The 22173-nt window shown below is 43.4% G+C and overlaps 1 protein-coding gene across 1 annotated transcript in view; it reads right to left on the reverse strand.

The window, feature by feature from the left end:
• IL15 (interleukin 15) overlaps window positions 1–8169 on the reverse strand; it is a 72070-nt gene extending 63901 nt beyond the window's left edge. Inside the window, exon 1 of the mRNA XM_074993274.1 lies at window positions 7871–8169. The gene's annotated coding sequence lies outside the window, so the exon portion shown is untranslated. The remainder of the gene's footprint in view (window positions 1–7870) is intronic.
• Between the last annotated feature and the right edge of the window lie 14004 nt (window positions 8170–22173).

The following is a 22173-nucleotide window of genomic DNA, read 5'->3' on the forward strand; positions in this document are numbered from 1 at the left end:
AACAGGCCAATTACTGTGTCTCATTATTTGAAATACAAAACACATGTAAAGTAAGGGCCTGAGACTTTCTCATTATTCCTTCACATAACTACTCTTCTCTAGTGTGCTGTTTTCAGAAACTCTCAGAAACTCTTCAACTATATCACATTTTGCAAATGGAAATGTTGGCTTGACAGCTTCTACAGATTGTGACTGCTGGAGAAAGATTCAGATTGGGCAGCAGCTGTACAATCTTCCCCACACTGCCCCCATTAATGTGCCACAACCTGAGTGCAAGTAAAAGTGCAAGGCATAGATTTACCAAGCTCACTGAGTTCTTACCTCTCTACTGTGACTGCAGCAAGGGGGAAGTTAGTGCCATTTATGATGCTCAAAAATAGATGGTGGCCACCAAACTTTTTGATATATTATAATGCCTAAAAATGAAACTAGTGGTAAACACAACTCCAGGTACTTCTTTATTTAAGCATCTTTCCAAAGAAATAAAGAATTAAAATTCTTAACGCAATGTATACACCACCTTTTCCTGTCTGTTAGAGGTATTTTTACAATGAAGCCTTTTAAACATCATTCTTCATTGGGAGGAAAAAAAACTATTTTCCAGCATTGCCACTGTAGATAACAATTTAATGGCTACACTGTAAATTGTGATTTATGTGGCCTGTAATGGAAACAATCTCTAAGGCTGCGTCTACACGTGCACGCTACTTCGAAGTAGCGGCAGTAACTTCGAAATAGCGCCCGTCACGTCTACACGTGTTGAGCGCTATTTCGAAGTTGAAATCGACGTTAGGCGGCGAGACGTCGAAGTCGCTAACCCCATGAGCGGATGGGAATAGCGCCCTACTTCGACGTTCAACATCGAAGTAGGGACGTGTAGACGATCCGCGTCCCGCAACATCGAAATAGCGGGGTCCTCCATGGCGGCCATCAGCTGGGGGGTTGAGAGATACTCTCTCTCCAGCCCTTGCGGGGCTCTGTGGTCACCGTGGGCAGCAGCCCTTAGCCCAGGGCTTCTGGCTGCTGCTGCTGCAGCTGGGGGTCCGTGCTGCATATACAGGGTCTGCAACTAGTTGTTGGCTCTGTGTATCTTGCACTGTTTAATGAAAGTGTGTCTGGGAGGGGCCCTTTAAGGGAGCGACTTGCTGTTGAGTCCGCCCCGTGACCCTGTCTGCAGCTGTGCCTGGCTCCCTTATTTCGATGTGTGCTACTTTGGCGTGTAGACGTTCCCTCGCTGTGCCTATTTCGATGTTGGGCTGAGCAACGTCGAAGTTGAACATCGACGTTGCCAGCCCTGGAGGACGTGTAGACGTTATTCATCGAAATAGCCTATTTCGATGTCGCAACATCGAAATAAGCTATTTCGAAGTTGGGTGCACGTGTAGACGTAGCCCAAGTGATTATCCTATGCTGCCTTTGAAAACATATCTCTCTATTGCAACATGACATATCATACAATGAATGGCAATGGTGCACAGATTTTATTATTATCTACCTATCAGCAAGGATGACAGTTTAATTATACAGTACCTCTTCTTCTGCCAAATAACTGACATCCAAATATTAATGCTGGTTTTCGTCAACTTCTTAGGGGAAAAAAATCACTTAAACTTTATCCCCTCATCGTCCACATTAGCACTTTACTTAATGACCAGAAGACTGAGACTTCATTTGAGGATTTCTATTACACGTCATGTAAGTTACAATCTGAATGGGCTCTGCCATATGATGAACTGGAGGAAAAGCCCTCCAGACCAGACCATAATTGCAGACATACCCACTTAGCTTAGATGATCAGCAGACAGTCCTTGTTTGCTGAAGTAATCAATTTTGGCTGGTTTCAGGTTAAAATTCATTTGAATCTTGAATGAAGAGACAATGAAATGTTACACTTCCTGTAAAGGGCAGGCTGAACTGAGTGCAGTGTTCCCTAATGGGAACAGAGGGTCGATCTAATGTTTAATTCACTCACTAAGTGGCAGAAGGCAGGGTGGAAGTAATGTCAAATCCATGTGAAAGAAAGAGTGCTTGGGGCACTTCTTACCTGGTGCTGCAGACACTGCTAGAAGAGTTCTAGACGCTATTTGATTCTCCCCTTCTAGTGTTTAAAGACAGAGATAATCTGACTCAACTGAGGCTGGGTCTACACTAACCTTGAATATCGATAGCTGCTACCCAATTTTAAATATGTCAGCTGTGTACCAAAAATAGATTTTGCAGCCGTTGATATTTGTTCCTGTCCTCACTGCAGAATGCTGAAAGGAGCACTCCTCCCTTTGGCGTTCCTTAATCCTTGAAGCTCACAAGAAGTTCCAGGGTTGACATTGACCCCAGAACGTGCCATTTCATGCATGCCTCTTCTGGAGCAGAAGATACAAATGAGGCGCAGATTAAAATACCTCATGTCTCACCAGCATATTCCCGCGAGATCTTGCTTCCGGAAGATCCCCTTCCAGAAGCAAAGCTGCCATGTATGTGGAGAGGCTGAAGGATTTGGGCTTATTTAGTTTGCAGAAGAGAAGAGTGATAGGGGATTTGATAGCAACCTTCAACTATCTGAAGGGGGTGCGCTGTAAAGAGAATGCCATGGAGATGGGGCTGCTTTGGAAGGAAACGGGGGTCCTTCTGAAGGAAATCCCCCTTCCAGAAGACCCTGCTTCCACAAACAGGATGGAGAGAGGCTGTTCTCGGTAATGACAGATGGCAGAACAAGGAGCAATGGTCTCAAGTTACAGTGGTGGAGGTGGAGGTTGGATATTAAGAAAACTATTTCACTAGAGGGTGGTGAAGCACTGGAATGCATTACCTAGAGAGGTGATGAAATCGCCACCCCTAGACGTTTTAAAGTCCCAGCTTGACAAAGTCCTGGCTGGGATGATTTGGTTAGGGCTGACCTCCTGAAGTCTCTTCCAGCCGTCTGATTCTATGATTTGTTTCTGTTAGAATAGATAAGCAGGCTTCTATTCCAATCCAAGCACTGTGCATCTTTTCCTTTCTCCCAGACAAATCAATTGTTCCTGTTCTTGCCAGCTAACATTTTCACCCTCAGCACTAATTATGGCAGGCCTATTGCTAACTGTTGGACAACTTAGTCGAAGTCCAACTATGTTGTTTTAAAATAACATTGTGCATACTAGTGGAACTTCCACCTAACCAAAGTTAGTAGATGAAGAATTTGTCCAACATAGAATGTCACAGTAACAGGTGTTTTTAAGAGACCTGGTGAAATATTGTTGCTACAAAGGAGGCTGCATAACTAATTTTACAGATAAGATGCATTGCATGAGACTCGACGATCAGTTAGTGGAAATTTATCTGGAGTGAAAGACTCATATACAAATTAAACTTCCCCTTCCACTCACTAGCCATCTAGTTTTGTGAAAAGCATATATATGCTTACAAAATGTCTTAGGGGTTTGAACTTTTCTGTGCTGTGTTACTTACAACTGTTTGGCAGCCAAATAACTAATATTTTCTAGTAGTCTGAGTCCACGATTGTTACCAACTAATGACTTAGCTGGAGTAAAATGTGATAAATAGCCCCTTTTGTTTAAGGCTATATTTGGCTGCCAATATACAAGCTCAGACAAAAAATTCATTCAGCAGCTAGTTTTAGATGTAATTTGAGCAGCTATTCCTTCCTTAAGACTGCTGAAAATAAGATAACCTCTCAATTTCCACATTTTAATACAGCAAGTGAGTGCCCTGGTTCTGATGACCCCGCTCTCTATTGGCACAGCCCTCCAGGTTGGAAATCCATGTGTTGCAGAAAGAACAGAGTCTGTCCAGTTCAGGGAGCCTACAGACAGAAGGGGGAAGAAGTGAGCAAGGAGCCCAACCCCAGGCAGGAAAGAGAGGCACTGCTGATTCCTCTGGGGCACTGTTTCCAAAATAAAGTGACAGTCCTGAAAACATGTGCCTAGTTGTAACCATGTGAGTAGTCCCATTGACTTCATGGGCTAGTCTTATGTTCACAGTGACATATAGGCTTAAGTGTTGGCATGATTGGACCCCGACACAAGAAGTATGCCTTAAAATTTTGGAAGAAATGTCTTTCATATCTCGCTAATTTTTTAAAACCCTACACTAAGTCCTCCAGGCAGTCCAAAGGGTGCTTTCCTTGTGTTATATAACTGATTCATTTGCATATGAATCACGCTTGTAGTACTAGCGGAGTCGCTTATGCTTGTGATTTTGACTGCACCCAGAGCCAATCTAGCAGTGACGCAAGAAGCCGTAGCCTTCCCACAAATTTCATCTCTGCCTTGGGCAAAACCTCCTCTGAAGGGGCTGCTTTCCCCCCCGCCCTGCCTTCTAAGGCAGAGTGGCTGACCAGGCATGCAGGAGGAAGTAATCAGGATTCTTCCCATTACCATCACTGTCACAGGAGGGAGGGGAGAGAAACAGGGATCACAAAAAGCCCAGCAGCTCAGGATGACACTTTGCCTCCCTTTAGCATTTCTTGTGATCAGGGAGGCAACTCCCCTGCTGCTCCTCTCTCTATGCCTAGCAACACCTGGCCAGGGAAAGAAGGGGGAGTAAATAGACCCCACGGCAGCTCACCTAGGCCTGGGAGAGTAGGAGGATGTTTCCTAGAAGCTTCAGGAGGAGTAGAGAGGAGGGAGCAAGGCAGAAGTGGGGTAAGAATGCCTGAAGCAGGGACCATCACCTGAATACATTTGGGAGCACTGTTGACAATGCTAATTGTCACATACACACGCACACAATGGGGATGAAAAGGAAGAATTCAAAAATCCAGACAGCCCAAAACATAACTTGAAGAATAATTTCCAGAGAGGCGGAGGTGACTCACTTACGGTTTTTTACCGTCTGAGGCTGGCAATACTGGGATTGTGCCTTTTGGTTTACTCTATAAAATAATGAACATGCTATTTGTAATGTGTTTTTGTTTTTTAAATAAAGATTCTGCTCTTGTAAATGTTAGAATACTGCCCATTCTCAGGAATAGACCTGACTTGTAACAGCTGAAGGCAAGAGAAGCTTCATGTTACAACAAACACAATTCTGATGCAGTGTCTACAGAAACCAAGTATAATATCATTGCCAATTACATGAATACAAAAAGGGAAAATATTACATTAACTCATACAAATAAGGATGTTTTAAGTGGATGAAAACTAAACACACACCCACATTAATGTGTTTGGGCAGTCTCTGCTTCTTGGCTTTTTGTCCAGTAGTATGTTTGTTAATCTCTGCTAACGGAGCCATAATTTCTCTAAACTGACACTTGGTAAGATGACTTCACCTACATGTCTGGCACAAAAAATGGAGATTCTTATGAGTCTTATTTAAAACTGATCTATGTTGGATCCAGGCCGTACGGCTGTCTTGCTAATTTCTCCACTAAGCCAGCTGAGTTTAGAAGATTTCAGAAAATGGAAGAACATGCTCTGCCATAACAAATAAAATCATTCACTGATGTCAAAAACTGATGCAGCTATAGTAGAGAAGAAGACTGATATTATCACTTCAAAAATTTCAGCAGCAGATTTGAGAATTACTGATTTGAAAAATATAAGTGAAAAATATTAATTTATTATTGCCTTGTATGACTAATGACATCTTTTAGGCCAATATCCTCCACCATTGCATTTACAAATATCCAGAAAGCCATTCTTGTTAAGACTTCTAACTTCAGGGCCACGCCCCCATTTCTATTTCAGCCCAGCAGGCAGCAAGAGTAAAAGTAAAGTCACAAGTTCTTGTGGCTGAAAGAGCCATAGGAAATAGGTGTTTTGACCTGTATGTACTCTTCAGTCTCTCTGTATCCTGGACTCTCCAACAACATGACCAGCCTTGCCATGCATTACCCTCTCTGAAATGCTAAACATCCATATTCCCCATATAAATATATATGAGAAACAGTAACTTAGATGCATTTTGAAACACCTGTTGGCGTGGGAGGGTTTTGTTCAGTGCAGATCCTATTTCCTTTTCCAAGTTTTCGTTCTCCACACCACGTAGCAGAGGAAAGCAATTGATGCTTACAGAACAAATTGAAGATATAGAACTGCTTTAGATGTTGCGGTGGCAGGGTTCTAAAGTTTGGCCCAAAAGTAATTGATGAATACCTTCAAGATGTACTTGCATATCTCACAAAACTAGACTACTGTCAACTGAAGAAAAATAAGACCTCTCCATGTGGAAGTTATTTACAATGCACTGCTACTACACAAAGTCTGACCATTTTATGCTCAATACTTTAGAGAAATGCTAGTGAACTTGTCAGTCGCACAATGTTGAACATTAGAAATCCCATTTGAATCCCAACAAGCTATGATTTTCCCCACAAAGCATGAAATTTGCTTACAATTATTAGTTTAGTCTGTGTACTTAAGATGTCATTAATAATCCCATAAATTACCCCAGCCATCTTAAGATCTAGCCAAAACATTTGTCTTAACAACCTGCCTTCCGAGTGAATTCCTTAGGTGACTTTACTGCAATGCAAAGAATATTTACTTGCATTAAATTCAGTTGCACTATAGTATAGAGTGTCTCCGTATTTTAGGACAGAATGAAAGGGGATCACATTTGTATTTATTGCACCTGTCTTGTATTCAGGGAAGCCAACAGCTTTGCTGGGGCCCTGTGCAAGCTAGAGGGATGGTGTGGTCCTGGAAGGGGTGGAACTAGGGGCAGCCAGCCCTCAGCATTGCCTGGGCCATGGTGTGCCACTCCATGCCCTCATCCCCAGTCCTCAGTGCTGCCTGGAGCATGCACCTTGATGCTATGGCAGCAATTTAAAGGGCCCAATGCTCTGGGCACTAGCAATGCTGCTGTTGCAGCAGTGGTGGCTGGGAGCCCGGGCCCTTTTTGAATTGCTGAGCCCCAGGGAAGTTGGCCCCTGCCCCCCATTGGCAAGCTTGCTTGCATGAGGCAAATAAATGGACAAATGTAAATACAGGGAAACATGTAAATAATGGTCAAAGGGACTGATACGGTGCTGATCATTATGATCAGGTATTCAAATATCACAAGCTGGTTATCCTAACAAGGAACTATGAGGATACAGTCCATCAAATGTGATGTTGTAATCCATCTTAAAATATCTTAAAAGAAACAGGCCTAGGTAGACAGGCTGATACAAAAGGAGAGATTCCTTCAAAGACACTGTCTGGGCACGTGAATTTTTTTCCTTTGGATTTTATCCAGGTAATTTTGCAGGCATAAACCAGATGATCCAGGCCTTGTGTCTAATTTACATGGAGAGTACAACAGGAATTTTTTTAAAGGGCCAAATTACTAATGGAGTTGCCCTCTCTACCATGTTGTCTCACTAAGCACTCGGTACTATAGGAGAATCCATTAGCATTTCTCAGCACCCTCGGTGAGATTTCACTGAGGTTACAGGATCATGTGTTACATGCATTTTGATGTCTAACTACACCTTCTCATTAACTGTTAAGTCAAACCCCTGAGTTAGAGAGATGCCATTTACCAAAGTCATGCTTCTATCTCTCTTTAATCTATCATTGTTCAAAGGGACCCCTAGGAATACTGAGACTTTCTTTTCTCCACCTCACACCATTTACTTGGTGTATTTTCTCTTTGGTTACATTTACTGGCTGCAGTTGATGTTCGCAGTCTGCTTCAAGGCTTTCACAAGGCAGCAAGGTTGAGATTTTTTAACAGGAAAAGGTGACTGGAAAATTATAAAATATCAGTGGAGCAATCAGGGGCTGGAGACTATTGCTGGAAGAAAGTTCATTAAATTACACACCCACAGCTATTCAAAGTTTATCAGAACACAGCCCTTCAGTTACATACAGAGCTAAGTTACCCTGGGGAAACCAGTCAGAAACACAAGAATGGTGCCTATTGTTAAAGTCTGTAAAATACTCACAAGGCTGGGAAGTTTTCTGCCGAGAATTCCTCGGTGTGCAGAGCTCCCACTTGTGACAGCAGCTCACTTTTCCCCCGCTGCAGCTGAGTCCTGTTTCACTTTCGTTTGTTATGAAACTAACCAGGGCTATTTCAGTCTCAGCAGGATTCTCTTACTCCAGCAGGAAATTCTTGCTTCTAACCACTAGCAAGGGTCAAACTGTTAGGTTTGCAAAGAAAAGCAAGCAGAGGGGAAAGAGACAAATACTTGACGGCTGGGAGGTGAACAAAACACTCGCTGTCCAGGGCTGTCCCTGCTATTCACCCAGCTGGTCAATCCAGAAAGGGGAAGGAAAAGGTGCCACCCATCTATATAGAGTCACCTCCCCCTGCACAAAGTGTGTCCCTTCCAGTGAGAGCGTGGAGAATTGGAAGCTATTGTTTTAACTGTTTAAATTCTACCAGAACCAGACTACTCAAAAGCAGAGGAAGCTGGTCAACAATGCAAGGAAACCAAACAAATCATACTGAGATCCATATTTTAAAGTGGATTTTTTACAGGCTACAGAACAGCAATGGTGAAAGTGAGAAATAAATAAAATGAAAAAGTGGGAAAAAAAAAAAAAAGATCTACCAGCTGCAGACAGGGCTCTGGGAATTTCTCATCATAACAGGCTTCTTCAGTCTCTTCCTGGTCGCTGTGCCTCAATTAGGAGATGTTTTGGCAAAGCAACTGCCACATGAGGAAAAAGTTGGCCCAGAGCAAAAGAGGATCCCCTTGAAAAGTTAGAGCAAGGCAGAGACGTAGTGCCCCTGTCCTTCCAACTAAGGTGGCACCAGGCAGACAAGGCAGAGGTGACAAGTTTTGTGCATCTATATGATCTATGCACATTCAATTATCTCATTTGCAAACAATGTGGATGTAACCCTGCATTTCAGCTTTAAAATGAGTATAAAGCTAGTGCTAGTGAAATGCAGTAGCCTGCAGAGATGTAGTGTGGGAAATTCTCTGTTTATCTCCAGAGTAGCTGGAAGCCCTACTGCGTTTAGGGTCTCAACTGAAAACCTGAGTAGGTTTCAGCAGGAGACTTCCAGGGGAAATGTGCTGGAAGTCATCATTTGCTCTGAGCCTTGCAGGTATCATCTAATAAGTGAAGGTTTAAGGGGAGGAGGGGAAGGCCTTGTTTAGTTATTTACTAAAATCTGTAGTAAAAACATTCATTCTGTAAAAGCAAGTTGTGAGCAGTTAGCCGTAATTATGATCTGTCCTAGCCGTCCAATTTTAATTCTGTCAGTTTGTGGACCTTCAGCTTCACCTCTTTGATTTAAGCCCAAATATTAACTAGCATCTAGCAGAAGTAGGCAGTTATCTTCTTTGTGATGAAAGAACTGTCATATCAGAGACCTAGCTTCTTCTCTGTCTCTGCCTGGAATGACCATGGACACTCTCTCAGGTGCTCCCTTTATAAAATTTAGAAAACAATACATGTCTGTTTCCCAGGATAGGGATATACATCCTTGGCCACTAATAATTGTTCTACATGACACACAAATAGTAGCGCCAGTAGAAAATCAAAAAGCAGAACTCAGACCTCATTGTCTCCTAGAAATTCATGCCCAGCTTCTGCAGTCTGTGTAAGCAGTATCTGTGTTTCTCCAGAAGAAAGTCTGTATTGGGCTCTTGCTCATGTTTGTTTCAGTTAAGAGCAAGCTTGCCAACTGGGGGTTGAGGAGCAAAAGGGGTAACTGCCCGGCTACAATAGGGGAAAGAGTCAAGTTCTTGACGGCTGGGAGGTCAACAAAACACTCGCTGTCCAGGGCTGTCCCTGCTATTCACCCAGCTGGTCAATCCAGAAAGGGGAAGGAAAAGGTGCCACCCATCTATACAGAGTCACCTCCCCCTGCACAAAGTGTGTCCCTTCCAGTGAGAGCGTGGAGCTGCAATGGCAAGAGTGCGGGGCCCTTGAAATCACCGCCGGAACCCTGTCTGGCACATTCCAGGCAGTGCTGAAGGACAGGCGGCAGTGGCTACCTCCAGCCTTGCCCCCTTCCACCTGAGTCCCAACTATACATACAAAAAAATGGGGGACTTATTTAGCTATAACCACTCGAGCGACATCTTGGTGTCATTGTGGATAGTTCTCTGAAAGCATCCACTCTATGTGCTGCAGCAGTCAAAAAAGCAAATGGAATGTTGGAATTCATTAAAAAAGGGCAGAGAATAAAACAGAGACTGCCTCTATATAAATCCATGGTATGGTCACATCTTGAATACTGTGTGCAGATGTGGTCACCTCATCTCAAATAACATATCCTGGCATTGGAAAGGGTTCAGAAAAGGTCAACAAAAATTATTAGAGGTTTGGAACGGATGCCATATGAAGAGAGATTAAAAAAGACTGGGGCTTTTCAATTTAGAAAAGAGGAGACTAAGCAGGGATATGATAGAGGTCTGTAAAATCATGACATGGTAGAAAGTGAACAAGGAAAAGTTATTTACTTGTTCCCATAACATAAGCACTAGGGAGGATCACCTAATGAAATTGATAGGTAGCAGGTTTAAAGCAAAGTATTTCTTCCCTCAGCACACAGTCAACCTGTGGAACTCCTTGCCAGAGGATGTTATGAAGACTGGGAAGTAAGCAGGGTTCAAAAAAGAACTAGACAAATTAATGGAGAAGAGGTCCATCAATACTTATTAGACAGGATGGGTTGGAATGAAGTCTCTAGCCTCTGTTTGTCAGAGGCTGGAAACGGGTAATAGGGAGGGACCCACTGTTCCCTGTAAGCTGAGCACTTGGGTGGTTGTCCAGGAGAGATTCAGGTGCCATCCAGCTGATTGTCAGAGTGCCCACAGCATGTATTTCTATTGGTGGAGCACATATCCACCTGCCTCGGTGCATATACTTTTTTCTTTCACTCATGGACAATAAAAAATAGAGGGAACATTGGAAGGATCACTTGATGATTTCCTCTTCTGTTCACCCCCTCTGGAGCACCTGACATTGACCACTGTCAGAAGACAGAATAATGGGCTGTATAGACCTTTGGGCTGACCCAGTTTGACTGTTATGTTCTTGTTATAAAACCATACCTAAAATGCATTAGTAATATGTCAAAATTTTGCAGGTATCAGACAATATTATTCCCGCAACATTAAATTCTCAGCAATTGGCTTAATGATATGAAAATGTGCTTCTTAGTTACACAAAGGTCATTTTACAACACTACTAGCCATGGCAAGGTGCTTATTTAGAGTATAAATTATTTTGCTGGTACATTGATTACCAGCAAAATATCCCCGTTTAATTTATGCTAGTCTAATTTCCAGTGGATACAGACTATTTGGCAAGATAATTACAATTACTCTCACTAATGAGCAACTAAATTACAATTTAGTAATTTAAGTGCAGTAACAAAAAGTAACTTACAATGTGCATATGTGAAAGTATAAGTATTAATGTAATTTTAAAATATAAATGTGATTACTGACATAATAATATGAGCACACCAATTCAAAGTACCTTCTCCTTCCTCGCAGTTGTGCGACCACAAGAACAAATCAGGTTTTATTTGCGCTTCAGTTCCACAGAATCCAACGTCATTTTTGTCACAGAATGATGGGGTGGCAGGGTGGGGCCAGGAGAGGGCAGGCAGGAGTAAAAAGAGAGCCGAGACAAAGCTGGCAACCAAAGTAGGAACAGCTGAGGAGTAGGCTGCCCTAAATCAATCAGGTCCAGCTCATCCTACTCAGGAGCTACCTTTATAAGCTCTTCTCCACTCAGGGCAAGGGGAAGGTGGTGAAGGAGAGTTTGGGAGACGAGTGAGGAGAAGGAAGGAGGCTGAGAGAAACAGCTGAGGTCACAAAGGAGGAGAGGAGCCTTAGCAACCCAGGGGGGCTGTGTTGCCCCAACCCAGGGAGGGCCTGGAGTCCCACCAGAGACTTGGAGGAACTGGTCAGCTGAAGGAGCCAAACTGAGGAAGAGACTGGCTGCCATGACTACCACTCAAGGAAGGGGATATCAGGCAGAAGTGTCTGGGGGAAGTGGCCCAGGGAGAGAAGCTACAGGGGCCAGGGCGAAGTAAGCCAGCCCTCCCAGGTAGCGGCTGTCCAGCGTCCCTGGGCTGGAACCCAGAGCGAGTGGGTGGGGAGCAGGTTTCCCCCCAGACTGCCCCCTGCCCCAACAAGGGTAACGTGGTGCATACGGTGGGGCCAGTAGACTAAACAGAGGGCGTGGGGCCAAGGAATGAGTCTGACCACACCACGCTGGGTACAAGATTGGGCCCTAAAGCATTCCTAATATGAAAAAAGTACAGTCAGCATCTACAGCAGCCATGTTTTGCATATACGAACCATACAATCATGTGGGACAGCAGAGAGAACAGGAATACTGCTTGGTGTTTACAGGCTCCATATACAATGGGGTGCTGGTCCCTGACTTGGGTTCCTGGGCACTACCATAGTACAAATAATAAATAAACACAGAATACCAACAAGATGGGGTCATTCTCAGGGGTGCTCAAGAGTGGGAGTCACCTTGTTCCCCTGACCCTACCTCCAGCAAGAAAGACACATGCTCTCCCACACCACCAGCGTGTTAGTCACCCAGACAATGTGATCTGGTCTACACCAGTCCTTATATTGGCTTGCAGGTTAACGACAGGTGCACCCGGTCCCCCGTCTCCTTTGAATCATTTCCCTTGTAGTGTCCTGGTCCTTATCCACTGAACACTTATAGTAATACCAGGTCCGTTGTCCTCAAAGGAACGCTCTGAACACTTGATTCAGCTTAGTATCAGCTCCTTATGGAGTTCTACATCATGAAGATACATTTATAGTGAACAGTATCAAACATATCAGAGAGGTAGCCACGTTAGGTCTGTATCTTTGAGAACAACAAGAAGTCCTGGAGCACCTTATAGACTAGCCGATGTTTTGGAGCATAAGCTTTCATAGGCAAAGACCCGCTTAGCTGTGTTCATCTGTATCTGCAAAAACAAGGAGAAGTCCTGTGGTACCTTATACACTAACAGATATATTGGAGCATAAGCTTTTGTGCATCAGATCATCAGACAACGTGGATCTTTGCCCACAAAAGCTTATGCTCCAAAAAATCTGTTAGTCTATAAGGTGCCACAGGACTTCTCATTATTTCTTGTGAAAACAATCATACATTTATTATCAAAGGTCAAGGTTCAAGAGGTACAGAATAAGGCTAAAGTAAACTGAAGGGTTACATGTAAAACAAAATCAACGAACACTATCTAATGGCTAAACTTAACAGATTATGTTGGTTGGTGGTTACCTGTCTTGAACAGCCTTACCCATCCAAAACCTTTTACAGCACATCCAGCCAAAGCTGATTGCAATCCCGTTTTCATAGCTGTATATATGCTGTTTGTTACTGTGAAGGCGCAGGATAAATGGTGCTCTCTTGTCAGCCACTTATAGTCTAGGAAATCTTTGAAGTGCATACCCAGATAAAGCTCTTTTCCCATCACTGTTCTTTTCTTCCTCTTAAATCTCGCAACTATTCACCTGCACTTAACCCAGACTGATGATTGTGCATGAGCCAATATTGAGTTTATATTTCAAAAGGTACAGTAAATGCTTTCATATCCAGGAGCCCCAGGACTGGTAGGTTGCCAGATATTCAAAGATTCTGGATAACAGAGTGATATACCTAGCAATGCATACCACTAAAGAAAAACAGGATTAGGTATTAAGAAACAGACAAAAATGTATGCAGAGTGTTTATTTACCAACAACAGTAGTATTGTACACCATAAACTTATACAGTATTAGCTGTATTTATTTGTATTTACTTTCAGTGTACTGTACTTATGGAAAAAATGTAAACAGAAGTTACACACTTCATGCAATAACAATGGTTCTGCAAGATGTGTGCCCCTGTGGGTGCTCCACGGTAGGTATTGGGCTTACCCAGCACCACAGCATGAAGAATTTCTTAGCAGCACTCAGTGGGGCTGTGCATGCATAATCCCAGCATGTGCCATTCGCACTGCTAGGATCACATGCGCAGCTCCGCTCTCTCTCAGTCGCTTCATTGATGCCTTAACTATGTATGTTGCCCTGAGTAGAGGGGAGGTGTGTGATGTGGAGTGCCCATGGGGCCACACATCTCACAGAACCATTGTTACTGCACAAAGTGAGTAACTTCTCTTTCTTCTTCAAGGGCTGTCCCAGTGGGTGCTCTATGGTAGGTGACTGTAGAGCACTACCCCCTAGTCAGATGGTGGGTTTTGATTCGGTGTGACTGAAGACAGAACTGCATTAGGTACTGCCATATCTTTGTCTGAGTGAGACTGTATTGCATAGTGTGCCTGGAGCATCTGGTTACAGGACCAAGTAACTGCATGATATATGTCCTCTAATGGCACTCCCTTTAGGAAGGCTGTCTATGTCACTACTGACCTCATAGCATGTGCTCTTGGAGCTACTGGAACGGGTTTATTTCAAATAGAATAGCATTGCACTGTGCACAGAGATAGGCCTCAATGTACATTGGGTTGAAAGAGGCAATCCCTCTGGTCTTTCAGCAATGGGTAAGAATAGTCTTTGCAATTTCCTAAACAACCTTATCCTGTCTATATAGAAGGATAGGGCCCTTTTGACGTCTGGTGGGTGCAGTTTGGCTTCCATATGGGAAGCGTGAGGCTTGGGGTAAAAGGTAGGAAGGATATAGGTCCGTTGATGTGGAATTGAGAGGGTACTTTTGGCGGAAGGGAGGGAGGAGGTCGTAGGATCATTTCGTGTTTGTGGAAAACTGTGTATGGTGGAGACTCAGTCAAAGCAACTGTTTTGCTCACTCTTTGAGCTGATGTTATCACCACTAGAAACAGGGTTTTCATCATTAACAAAGCTAGTGAGCATGTAGCCATTGACTTGAATGCTGGTCCTATTAAGGTATGAAGGATCAGTTCCAAACCCCAAGGTGGAGGTACAGGTTTGCATGGAGGCGTGATATTTTGTAGGCCTTTTCAGAATCTCTTTACAATTGGATGGTTGAATACCGAAAAGCCTACTACCATTGGATGGAAGGCTGTAATCACCAATAGGTGGATTTGGAGTGAAGACAGTGATAGCTAAGTATCTTTCAGGTAAAGAATGTAGTCAAGGATCATGTGCAACAGGGCTTTTGTGGGTTGTACACCCCCTTGAGAACACCAGGACAAGAAGTGATTCCAGTTGGAGAGGAAAGTTTTGCGTGTTGTTTCTCGTCTGCTTTGAAACAGTGCATCTCTCACTTGTGGGGAGTAGTGGTGTTCATCTTCTGAGAGCCACACAGAAACAGGGCCACCAGATGTAGGGTATGTGGTCTGGGGTGAAGCATGGCATCCCCATTCTTAAAAAGTAGGTCTGGAAGACTGGGAAGCAGGTAAGGAGGACGAAGAGATAGACGAGAACCTAAGGGGAACCAGATCTGCCTGGGCCATGCTGGAGCTATGCAGATGATTTGTGTTCCATCTGTCTGGGTTTTCCTGAGGACTCCAGCAATCAGAAGAATGGGTGGGAAGGCATATAGGAGGTAAGTATTCCAAGAGACAAGAAAGGCCCTCTAATTCCCCAGAGATTAGTGGCCCTTGTTGAGTGCATTTGGAGTTCTCTGGTGTTGTGAAGAGATCTACAGCTGGGTGATCCCATATCTGTTTGGGGGATTAACACATCTACACAATCTGAAATGTGACACCGGGCATAATGGCAGCACTTACATTTTATGATGTTGTTCAGAGCCGTGTGAAACCAGCTTTCCCTTCATACCTGACATAACATTCTTTGGTGAACCAAGCTGTACACACTTGAATGAGTGGGTGGGGAGGGAGGGGCCTGGGTCCAACAAAGTTCAGGGCTGAGTCTTTCCCCCAGCCCTGCCTGCTGCCCCCGGGCAATTTAAAAGGGGCTGGAGGCCTGTGGTGGATTAACTGTTCTGGGGAACTGGGTTATTAGATTTTGTGGGACCCCTAGGTTCTGGGATGGGGCCAAAACTAAGGGGTTCATTGTGCAGGTTGGGGCTGCTAGGAAGCAGAGATTGGACAGGAGGTAGGGTCAGGGCCATCCTGATGGGGAGCAGGGCCTGGGCAACTCCCCTGACCCCCATGTACTGCAAGCCTCTCCCCTCCCCTGCTCCTTCCCCATCCCACTGGGGCTGGGGATTACCTGGGGCAAGTGGCAGGGTGGTGGCAGCAGCAGGGAGTTGTTTCTTTTTGGTCCCTCCCCCGCACTCACCACTTGGGTAGCGCAAGCAGCAGTGTGCTCCACTCCGCCACTCCATGTCCCCCTGGCCAGCTGAGCCCTGTCTCTCTGCAGGCAGGAGGGAGAAGAGTCCACTTCCTGCTGCCCTGGAGAAGCAGGGCTCAGTGGGCTGGGAGGGCACAGCACGGCACAGCAGAGTGGAGCAGGCTGATACAGTTTGTTCTATGGGTGGGGCAGCTCTGGGTAGGGCGCAGGAGTAGGCTGGGAGTGTGGGTGCAGGGTCTGGGCAGGAAGTAGGGTGTAGGAGTGTGCTGGAGTGGGCATGAGGGCTGGGGCTTCAGGTGCTTACCTTGAGCAGCTCTAGGGGGAGCACCCGTAGCTGTTGGCAACCCTGTGTTTACAGGCATCACCTCCTACCAGCCCCATTGGCTGCAATTCCCAGCCAATGGGAGCGGTGTGGGGGCGGAGCTAGCAGGTGAGCTCCACTAGCAGCAAAAGATGCGGCTCCAGCTGGGGAAGAGAGAACAGCAGCATGCAGCATGACGAACAGAGGCTAGGGACACCATTCCTTACCCATCCCAACTAATAGCCATTAATGGACCTAACCTCCATGAATTTATCTAGCTCTTTTTTAAACCCTACTATAGCCCTAGTGTTCACAGCCTCTTCTGGCAAGGAGTTCCACATTTTGACTGTGCGCTGTGTGAAGAAGAATTTCCTTTTATTCATTCTAAACCTGCTGCCTACTAATTTCATTTGGCATCTCCTAATTCCTATATTATGGCAACAAGTAAATATTTTTTCCTTGTTCACTTTCTCCGCGCCACTCATAAATTTATACACTTCCATCATATCCCCCATTAGTATACTGTTCTCTAAGCTGAAAAGTCCTAGTCTCTTTAGTCTCTCTTCACACGGGACCCTTTCCAAACCCATAATCATTTTAGCCACCCTTTTCTAAGCCTTTTCTAGTGCCGATATATCTTTTTGAGATGAGGTGACCACATCTGTATGCAGTATTCAAGATGTGGACTTACCAGGGTTTTATATAAAGGCAATAAGATATTTTCCATTTTATTCTCTATCCCTTTGTAAATGATTCCTAACACCCTGTTTGCTTTTCTGACTCCCGCTGCCTGGATGTTTTCAGAGAATTATCTATGATGACTCCAAGATCTCTTTCCTGATCATCTGTAGTTAAATTAGCCCCCCCACCCCCCATCATCATACTGTATGCATAGCTGGGGTTGTTTTTTCCAATGTGTTTTACTTTACTTTTATCTGCATTAAATTTTGTTGCCCAATCACTCAATGCTGCAGTCAGAGGCGCTGAGCCAATGGAAAATGATCAGCCTATCCCATCTTAAATGGTGAGAGAGGAAGATGTATTTTCAGAAGGTAGGAAAGGAATACTCGTGTGTAAACATTTGAAAACCTTGGCGGTGCTCATATTGCCCAGTAGCAAATTGCTTTTCCCCGGAAGTAAGGGGGAAGGAAGAAATTATGATTAAATCACAGTTCTGTCACAGATTTGTTCCTGGATGGTGCAGGCACTATCTCTTACTACAGGCTGACAGTAAACTAAGCCTAGCCTTTTACCTGACTTTCTATGTAAATTGTAATATTCAAAATCTCATATAAACAATGGTATTGGTAGTTGCCTGGGGCCAGTTATAGCACAGTAGCAAAAACAATCTATAAACATTGAATGGCTGTAGAGCAGGTTTGGATTTATAACTTGCAATACTTTTAAATGTATAGATTTACATTTATTGCAAATATATTTCAGATGTGAACATTTGCCCTAAGAGACACGAGCTAACTCCCACTTTATAGTCAGTATAGTATTTCATAAACTATGTTGCCTTCAGAATTAAGTGATAATGAATCTTATGTTACAGACTCTTAAAACTGGTTATTAAAAGCTTTGGTATCTTAAAAATGCTATTTAATTGTCTAGACACATCTAGCAGGACATTAATATTCTGACTTTCTGAAGTATGCATGATAATCCTGGCAAATTGCAATTTATCGAACATTACCATTAAACATGAGCAAGCTTCACTTGAGCTAGATTGTTTGAGCAAATGAAAACTGTCTATCATCACAGGCTGAAGACATACAATTGCTAAATTGCTAGAGTCACAGTAATAGAGTAATGGGAGATTACCGGATCATTTCTAGGGTAAATGGCAATATAAACAATAAAATAGGAATGTTTTGCCATTTGTGAAACATAGTAAGTACAGCTTGAACCTCTCTAGCCCAGCATTCTCTCGTCCAGCAACATCCGTAATCCAGCATAATTTTAGTTAGCTAGATGATCACTTACCATGAGTGTGGCCAAGTTTTTCATGGTTCCGTAATGGTGTTTACAGCCACTAGTCCTGGCTGTCAGTGTTCTGTGCTATTATTTTGCTGTAATTTACCCTGCACGTCTTCTAAGAGCCCAGTAAGCAGTGAAGTGTTGGTAATGCTGCTAGACAACACTGACCTCCTGTGGTCCAGCAAATTCTCTCATTCAGCACCCATCAGGTCTTGAGGGTGCTAGATTAGAGAGGTTCAACCTGTACTGTAGATAACTGCTACCTAACGCCCAAATCCTGCAGTCAACTCACCCAGTGACCTCTTGCACTGACACAGATGCCTACTGACCTCAAGTAAGACTCTGCAATTAGTTGGTTCTTGTCACAATTCAATAAATTAGACTTCTTTATGTTCTGATTCTACAAAAAGAAACTCTTAGTCATGTGCTGAATTCTATGCCTCTCCAGCAAGTTTAATTCAAGTGAATTCTCTCAAGTTAGCCTACTGAGAGCAAAATGGAAAAACTGTAAAGAACTTTCAAGATGCTATGTCCACAGGATGTTCACACATGCTCGTGTATGGTACTAAGACTTCTGAGTGTATGGTCTATTGTTCTTTGTGGTGTGGTAGACTTAGCTAGTCTAACAACTGGGCGTGTGGAGAGGAATTGGGAAGGCATGGAAGACTAATGGCACTCAGGCAGCGCTTATGTCTTTCGACACTGAAGACTGGTCGTATTAACAGCAGATGAGTTGCAATCACTTGAGCTATAGCTAATGCCTCTGATGAGTCAGCCAACTTGAGTTAGAACCACCAGCAGACTAGAGTAAAGGTACCTTATGTGTGGATGGGACTCCAGTTAGGAGTAACACTCAAACTGTAACAATAGCGATCATTTTTCTCCATCACAACAAACTCCCTACCAGGGCGAGAGGGGTGGGGGGAGGATACTAACCTACTAATAACTTTGATCTCAATAGTCTGTGCTGAAATTTTTCATACTGTGCATCTCCCTTAAGGATAAAAATATTTTGGAAAGTTCCAGCAAACTTGGTTCAACTTTTCAGCTATTTTCTAGCATGAGATCAGTAGAAATATGTTCTGCTTTTCAAACAAGAAAACTTCCCTTTCTTTGAGACACACTAACGCCTGAGCAGTTTGGACCTGAAATTTGGCTTTTTATGCCAGTGCTATACCTTCTGATATTCCTGTGAAAAACAGCCCGAATATAGCTGTGTTATAAACCTCTGAGAAATCTCAATTCACATATGATCAGTGCTTGTGATGGACTGTGCTCTGGGAAGGAATGACACCCTGCCAGAATAACAGATGCAACATCTGTCACAATGATCAACATGCCCACAGCCCATCCTCTGGGGGGGGTCTGCAGCAGCCACTCAACAGTCCTGTAGATGGGATGGTCTCCCATACTGATTAGCCATAGGATACAGGGAGAGCTGGAGAATTACCGGAGGTCTGGCATAGAGCAGAAGTAGGGCTTGGATCCCCTGCACTCACCGTGGCAGCCAGAGATGCAGGAAAGAAAGCAATACAGCAGCCTTGTCCACCGTGCTGCCAAGCACTTCACTATGTCAATTCTGTCCAAGTCTATGGGAACTGCAGATAATTAGCATTTATGAGTGATACTAATCAGTTATATAACAGCCTAAATAGTGATTGACATGCCTAAGTTTGAAAAGTTTGGCCAAAGCTTTTAATTGCGGGTTCTTACTCAGGGACATTTTCCGCTGAAGCTATATCAGATTTAGGCTACTCAGTAACATAGACACCTTAAAAATATCCTCAAACTACTTTCGAAAAGTGACCTTAGGCACTGAGGAGCCTAAGGCCCACTGCCTTTGAACAAGAGTCTCTTAATGGCCAGATTTTAAGAGGTTAAAAGGTTTTAACTCCCATGAAAATCAATAGGAATTAGATGTCTGGACAGCTTGAAGGATCTGAGCCTCAGCACCCAAAAAGCAAGAAGGAATCTGGAGGGATATTCAAAAGCATTTAGGCACCGAAATCACTTTGGAACAGGAGACTAGGCTCAGACCAACTGTGCACTTCTGAAAAATTTATCCTCAGAGTATATTATTGTTCTATTTCCATCTCACCTGCCACCAGGAAATACTGGAAAGTTCTGACATAACATTTGTCTTGCTTCGTGTCCTGCCTGATTTTCAGACCAAAAAGCTCTGAACCTCCAAACCTGAGCGGTGTTTGTAAGTACCTAATTTTAAACTAATACTGGTTGAACCTTGCTAGTCCAAAACTCTTGAGACCTGACCAGTGCTGAACTGGACAATTTGCTAGACCATAGGAGATCAACCATGGCCTGGGGGAGGCCTCTTTGTGGCTGCCTGGGGGTCCTAGATACCAGAGTCAGGGCTCCACAGCTGCCTCCAGCTGTGGTCCCAGCCTAGGACAGTGAGGGATTCAGACAAAGGGACTGGGAGGGCAAGGATTTGCAGTGCCAGACTGGAGAGATTCAACCTGCAGACAGTTATATCTATTTTTCTTTTTTAAATATGTGCGTAGGTGCCACTTTTCCTTGTTTCCCTCCTACTCAGAACTCTTATCTGGCTTTTCCCACCATAAAATCTCCATTCTCCCTCACTAACACTATAGCAGATTGCCAAGCAGAGGTTAATCCCCTTGAAGACCTGAGTTAGCATTTGTTCCATTTGTCACTTAGTAGGGATCTTTAGGAAAGTAAACCAGCCACCATCACCTACACCAGGCTGAGCATGTTACCCTTTTCAGATTAAAAGATAATTTTATGTATGCATAAACCATTTTAGTTTAATTTAGCAGCAGCCTTTGGTACACCTATGTGGAATATTTTTAAGTGACCAATGTCAAGCAGACTACTTGCTACAGAATGATTAACTTAGCTGCATGTGTTCTCTGCACCATAGTAACATGATGGAACATTCCTGTGATTTCCTTTAACTTAGACAGTTACTTTTCAAAAATAGTTATCGGGTTAAAATTGTACAGAAACACTGGAATGGCTAACTTACTGAAAACATATACATTACAGCTAATATGTGGTAATTATTACCTAACTTGTGGTAGGGATAGGTGAAAGGAAAAGTTTTATTATTGCTGATCGGTTTGGGTATTGTATCAACTCATAAAATGCTTTATAACTTTTTGAATAGTTGTACTTGGTAATAGCTCTAATAATATTATATCTGCAACTGGTTTTTCGTATATGTTTGCAAATTTCATTGTTAATAACAACCCTAATATGGTATTCATTGGCCTGTTAATTACATCTTCATTTAGAAACCCCTGCTTCCAATTAGCTTTAATGACAACATCAGAGTCATTTGTCTGTTCTGCCATTTTTACACAACACTTCCCTATTTAAACTACCTGCTGTTCTATCTTAATTAAATGTAATGACAGCAGCAGTGGTTTATAGGGGACTTTTTAACCTCATTTGATGTCAGACCATTTATAGCCACTTGAACCAAGCACTAAAAATGTTCAAATTTATCCAATTACCTTGAAAGGTAGCAGATTTCACTTAATTCATTTGATTTTAATAAAGGCAAAAACCCTGGTGAAAGATCAAACTATTTTATCTGGGAAAGTACATGGAAGTGTAAGTTTTCTAAACATGCTGCAGAGGTGGAAAAAAATCAGCAATATGGAGAAGAAAGAGTTTGTCATTCTATTATTAAATATCAGGTGATCAGAAAGAAGGAAAGAAAAGGAATTAGTGTAATTAAGGGCTCAGTTGTACTATTTTAACAGAGCATGAGGTAGGGGACAATTCAGCTGTCTTGTCT

The sequence above is a fragment of the Carettochelys insculpta genome, chromosome 4 (genome assembly GCF_033958435.1).
Source record: "Carettochelys insculpta isolate YL-2023 chromosome 4, ASM3395843v1, whole genome shotgun sequence".
In the NCBI taxonomy this organism is placed as follows: Eukaryota; Metazoa; Chordata; order Testudines; family Carettochelyidae; genus Carettochelys; species Carettochelys insculpta.